This window comes from Ruditapes philippinarum, unplaced genomic scaffold (assembly GCF_026571515.1).
Source record: "Ruditapes philippinarum isolate M1 unplaced genomic scaffold, ASM2657151v2 ctg1614_1_1_1_1, whole genome shotgun sequence".
Taxonomy (NCBI): domain Eukaryota; kingdom Metazoa; phylum Mollusca; class Bivalvia; order Venerida; family Veneridae; genus Ruditapes; species Ruditapes philippinarum.
The window spans coordinates 124,953-131,653 of record NW_026855418.1 but is presented as its reverse complement, the minus strand read 5'-3'; the positions used below and the strand labels follow the sequence as shown (position 1 = coordinate 131,653).

General features: G+C 31.6%; 1 long non-coding RNA gene across 1 annotated transcript; it reads right to left on the bottom strand.

Moving 5' to 3' along the window:
• Positions 1 to 52: 52 nt before the first annotated feature.
• On the bottom strand, positions 53 to 3,372 carry LOC132743258 (uncharacterized). Its single transcript, XR_009627549.1, has 2 exons — positions 3,171 to 3,372; positions 53 to 166 (listed from the first exon to the last, which is right to left on the bottom strand). It is a non-coding gene; the product is annotated as an uncharacterized LOC132743258 (long non-coding RNA).
• Between the last annotated feature and the right edge of the window lie 3,329 nt (positions 3,373 to 6,701).

Here is a 6,701-nt window from a genome sequence, read left to right as displayed (position 1 = left end):
AAACGAAAAAATGTTTATTGTAAAAATCGTTTTTAGGTACGAGTATAGAGTACCGTCAATCCAAGCATGGTAAACACTATGCCCATTGCCAGATGTCCCTCTAAATACCATCCTCCAACCATCTTGCTCTAAATCCTCCGTCTTTAATACATTCATACATGTACCACTGTTATGTAAAAGTAAATATTCAAAAATTTATTATATGAAGTTTAGTCTATATTGGACATATTTAAACGATTAAGAACTTATATATCAATTAAAATTTCTACTGTCGCTAGTTTTCAACGTAATATAATCATTTCTTTTTATTACACGCCTTAAACGGATCATCAAACTGTGATTCTGCCTTTTTTCAGCGTTTTTTGGATTTATGAAATCATGTTATAAAATGTCTTAAATTTGATGTCAATTTACATAGGCTTATACTTTTCCTAATCTTTCCTTTAAATCCCCCGTACCCCACCCATCCTCCTATTCTTCAGTGCGAAGATTGTCCGCTCCATAACATTGTAATTTATAGATTGATTTATTTTGTATAAATGTTTAGCAAATTGTGAAACTGTGTGATGTGTAAGATCTAGGTCTGAAGCTCAAAAGTCCAAGTCACATTCAATCGTTTTTGATTTTTAAATAAGTTTTTCGTTTCTGGTCACGATTCTGTCATTCCTGGATGGATAAAAAATATTATGCATAATTGTGTTGGACATAACGACGACATGTCGCTCGCAGAAATTGTGCCCCTTTCTCAAAGGTCAAGGTCACATTTGTAGATTAAGTTTCAGGATATGATTTTTCATAGAAGTACACTGATGTTAGCGTCCGATCAACAATTTATGAATAAAAGATATTATGCATATTTGTTTTGAACACTTTTAACGACGTGTTGCGCGCAAAAATCGGACTCCTTACTCAAATGTCAAGGCCATACGTGTAGTTATTAAGACCAAAAGTCATGATATGAATTTTTATAAAAGTACACTAATTTTAACAATTCTGTCATTCCTAAATGGATTGAAAAATAATTTGGCATAAATGTGTTGGACATAATGGCCATGTGTCACTTGAATAAATCAGGTCCTTACCTCACATTTGTATTCCGAAGTCATGATTTGAATTTTTTCATATAAGAGCATCGATGGGTTATGTCCGGTCAACATTTCTGTCAGTCCTGGATTGATGCATAAATGTGTAAGCATATTGTTGATTGTCCAGTCCATATATGTTTGTCATTCAGTGACAGATTTCGTAATAATTTGACGTAAAAATATAAGTTTTTAGCTAAAATACCAAGATCATGCTAGGACTAAGAATTATCGTTTCATAACAGTACATCGATGTCTATATCAAGACATCAATTCTTCCATCCATAAATAGATTTTGAAATAACTAGTCATAATTCTGTATGTGTCACACTTAAGACCTTACAGCTAACATAAGAAAATATTGTTTGTGTCTATTTTTCTCTGGTAACACTCTCTTTATAGTAACCATGCCTTTGATGCAAGTCATTATACTTGGTCCTGTTTAGGGGAATTTGTCAGTTTCCAACGACAGTTCTTGTTATACGAATATTTGAAATACAAATCATTTAAATCCTGTATATTAATCTAAGTTTTAAAGAAAAAAGCATAAAAAGTTTAGGCTATTTTCAGATAAACATCGACAAGAAAAGCTGTGGCATTTTTATAAAAAAAATAAAAATAAAAAATAAAGCGTATCTTTTTCTTTTTTCTTAATCACTTAAATAACAATTTGTTTTTACTTGCATTTTTTTTTTTGGACTTTTGAATACACGAAGAAATGGTATCCAATCGCCCGTTTAATAATGACATTAATAACGTTAACCGTCATTGAAAGAGTTCTCATTTTTCACTGTATTAAATTGCAGTCTTTCATTTGTCTAGCAATTTTAGTGGATTTATCCGAAATGGATGTTAAGATAGCTTCACATCTGCGGTATAAGTCCAAACATGTTGATAATAATTTCGTCTGCGTATTTTCATTCTCATTCACAATAATTTGATTCGTACTCAACAATATTCGCTTTAATTTATTTCCCCCTTATGTATTTCGTTTATAGATGATATAGCAAATTTAGATTCCCATTCTTTTTAAAACATAATTAATCGAGCAATATTTAGCTTTTTAATGAAATGTAAGGAAAAATCAATATTGAGTATAGGGTTTAAAACGTTTTCTGTCTATATACTTAATCCTTGAATCTGGGACACCACTACAAAGACCGGAAGACTGTTTTAATCAAAGATTCCAAGAAATTTCCATCCTTTTTAAATGACTTTGTTATAAGACCTAACACAATTGACATAGTATTTAATGGTTAGACCTAGGAAACACCGTAAGATATGTTTCTTGTTTTAGTTATTGTACCTTACAATCTCGTAATCATGTACACATCAATATGTGTTTCCTCAATATGGAAAGATACAATTATTAGAATCCTAAGAGTAAAATTAATGGAACACATCAATAATAGTTTAAGATCATAAATACAAAACAAAATCTACTGAGATTAACATACGATCTCGGGGATTTTAATATTGCATATTTGGTCTTTTAATGCGGATTTCCGGGATCGTTATTGTAGACAAACTTATAGATCTAAAATGTCATATCACAGTTAGTTCTCTCGTTTGAAAACCTATTCAGTACAGAATTAATGATGTTTAAAAGCAGTGTTAACTGATTTAAAGTCTTAAAGGTGAGGAAGCACGATACACAGGTAAAACATATCCGAAACACTTAACTTTAAACTTTGTTTCCGACACTGCTTTAAATTATTTTGGCATTTAGACGTCTCAGATGGTTCCTTTATATTCGTTTATAAATTTTACCAATGCCATAACCAATTACATCCCGTGATTTCAGATTGTAATTTTTGAATGACCAATGAAAAGCCTATCTAAATTCAGTTCTTTCTTTTTCTTATTTTACAGTCTTCTCAGACGAACTTCGTCCGAAAAAAGCAGGGTTAGATTTTTATTTATAAATGTTAAAAATTTTGTACACAAGTTTTTTGATTACTGTATTCAGTTTTACTGCACGTGTAATATCCATGCCTTGCCAATATATTTATATATAAATTAAAAGTAAGCAACAAATATGATATGGCTAGAAAAAAATCTAAACAAAATAAAAGAAAATCCATTTACCTGGCGGCTGATGTCTCCAATTGACACGATTGAACAAAGTCGATACTAGTATAGCCCAATACGAGGAAAACTGTCAGAGCCCACAAAGATACCATTTTTGGAGTTTGTAGTAAATCTACGTTTCCTTAACAAATGTCGATATAACGTATGTTGTATTTGACTGCTTTTACGTTTATTTACACGCTCAAACAATAGTAACGCATCAATGACTTATGGAATAGTAATATTTTCAAGCGTAACCACCTACTAGAAATGTCAGTTACGCTTGTTCCGCCCTGTTACCATAATCTGATTCGTTATATTAACATAAAGGGGCTGGTTTATAAAACGAACGCCTATCCAACTGTATATTTATCATTAAGTACACTTAATTGTTAATGCAATGGCTCATTGTTAAAAGAGTATGACTTCTGCAACAAATCAATTTATCCTGTGCAATTATCATATAAAAAGTCGTGTCTTGTCTCATCATTTTGAAATCAAAATTCTTAGGGAACACCGACCGATTATTTAAAAATATAGGACAAGGACCATAATATATAGTTATAAGCTTTAGAATCTTATTTAGCAATATGGTAGGAAGACATGCAATTATTTGAAACAATGCCTACAATTCCTTAAATATTGATAACTGTACTGTTTAACATCTCTTTACATTTCTTCAAACTAATATTATAGACAACATGAAAACTTAATGACCTTCAAAAATTGAACATATTCAAGACTTAGTGAGTCACGTATTGAAAGCCGTCTGCAGAGCAAAGAAAAAATATTTTCATTGGTCATTTTATAATTGTAAACTGAAATCAGGTAATTTCATTGGCTATTCTAACGTGAAATGTAAAGGACAGTGCTTGTTATTCTAAATTAAAATTGTAAGGTAGTTCTAAAAAAATGCAAAGGATAGTTGTTGCCATCATAAAATAAAATGCAAAGGATAGTTCTAAAATAAACTTTTATGTATGTTTTATTATGTTGTGGATTGGTTATTACATATGCAAATTAGCCAGCTTTACTTCGGCCGGGTATCTTTTCAAATATAATTATTGTTACTTCCACGAGATCAACAATCAGAGTATTTGTTAAAAAGATAAGTGTCGGGTGTTTCAAAATAATGAATTCACAATTGTTCGAAAAACTGACCACATCCTGCTTAAATATAGTTAACCTTTCTCACAATCTTTCTTTCCAACCAGGATGTCAGATTATCATCTTCTTTATAAATTAATGCAATAAGGATGTTTCTGTATTTTTATGTGTTTGTTTGCTTCGCACGTTATCTGAAAGAGTATGCTTCTAAATGTACAAAACCACAATTATATAATCCAAACTTTTACTGATTCATTTTACATTTTGTTTATCTCGATCGTACGGAAAAAGCATAAGTGCCATGTGTGTGTTTTTTATTTCGACTTGCTAATTTGAGATTTCGAGTTACATAATTCGAAATTTCGACTTGAAATTTCGACTGAATAACTCGAAAGTTTGACCCACTTGCTCGATATTTCGACTTACGATTTAATAACTCGAAATATCGACTTACAAACTCAAAATTCCGATTTTCTCAGTCGAAATTATGTGATTTTATATCGTCAGAATCATATAAGTCGCAATTAGATATGAAAAGAACAAAAGACGATTTGAAAAAAGCACAAATCTGTTCAAGGTTTAGACAAAAACTCGGATAAGTTTTTTGTTAAAACGAAGAAATAATACGAAGAGTTAGAGGACCTAGAATCTCGATAAATGCGTTTACTAACAATTTATTATTCAACGGAATACCACAGGAGGGCACCGATAAAAAACCGTAAGCAGTTAGCAAAAGACTTCTGCAAAAATATATTGAAAACCTTTTCCGCAAATGAATTTGTGTTCGACAACGCATATAGAATTGGGCAGAAAAAAGGTTCGAAACCCAGACCTGTGGTGGTCAGATTTCATTACTTAGAGGAGCGCGAAGCTGTCCGGAAATCGTCTTTTGAAAGGGATATCGCCGACTCTATGAAATCACCAAAAAAGGGCGTTTGAGTCCAACTACCTAACAGTGTCAGGGAGGTACGAAAGCCACTGTATCCAGTTATGGAACGCGCGAGGGATTAACATAAAAACGTAAAATTCATTGGAAACTTTTTTCATTGAGGAAGAAAAGTACATACCAGACGATCCGATTGAATAGAAAAAAATACTATATTATATATAAAACTATTTGTCTTTACAGTACACGTCTGTAAATTATATAAACACGCATGTCTTTCCATTATCGCGGAACCGGTTATATTGTGTATGGCTATAAATTTGTTATTTGTTATATGCCAATATAACTATTTGAGTTAAGTTGAGATATATCAATTTACATTGGGGATTTTTTAGACAAAACTGAGGATAAATAAGTTTTCAAATTTGTGATAAGTCTCTGATATTTTGAATGAATGATCGAGACGATATCTTTTAAGGAGGATTTACATACTATAATAATAATATTTTGTATAGATTCCCAATTGAGACTTTTTCTATATACCTATTACGGATGTGAAATTTTGTTTTCAGATGCTACGCAACGAAACGATATTTTCAAATTTTGTTTACATGATGTTTGTCATGATATACATATGTCAGCAAGTATAACCGCTTTTGTATTGAAAAGATTTATTAATTTTTTCTATTACATGCATTTGAAATGATTAATCAACTTCTACAATGAAGCAACTCCAGTATGAATGTTAGCTTAATGTGTGTGCATGTGTTTCTGTATCGCGCACACTTACAAGTTTTTTAACAATTATTGGTCTATTCATAAGATTCTGTAAAATGCGTAATGAATGCGGAAAGGCGTTGCATTCCTCGTATTTACTTTTGATTTAAGAGGTAATGTGATACATGTACTTATCTTTTTATAAGGATGATTTCCAAAGTCCAGTGGTAATACAAGCTTCTTTCACTACACGGCACGCTGTCTAATATTTATGTGTTACACGATTAATATCGGACCTTCACATTAATATTGGACGAACTGTTATACTGTATTTAAAGTATTGTACGCTAGAACAAAGGGGCGAGTCATAGTAGTTATTTAATCGTCATTGAGTCTTACCGGCGCCTAAATTTAGAAACACCACGACATACTTTTGACTCAAGATTATTATATCCTTTGCTAAATACTTTCATATTTGTGAAAAATAAATAAATAAAAAACGATCATCGTTCATATTTTGTGTATGTATCCGGGTCAATAATTCAGATAACTTAATATATTGTAGATTATTAAAGTTCTTTCCCTTGATTTCACATAATTTTAATCATGTGACAATTTCATTTTTTTTGTGAAAAGTGTCTGACATTTTAATAAGATATTAATTGCTTGTATCACGATTCTGAACTGTTTACTATTCAAGGGACAAGATGTGTAAGCGGCCGGATTGCTCAGTCGGTAGTACAGTATTCAGAGGGTCTCAGGTTCGAATCCCGGTCAAGCTGCTCATTTTCCTCATCCTGAGACATTAGCACCAAGCGGGGACGTGACAGAATATATTA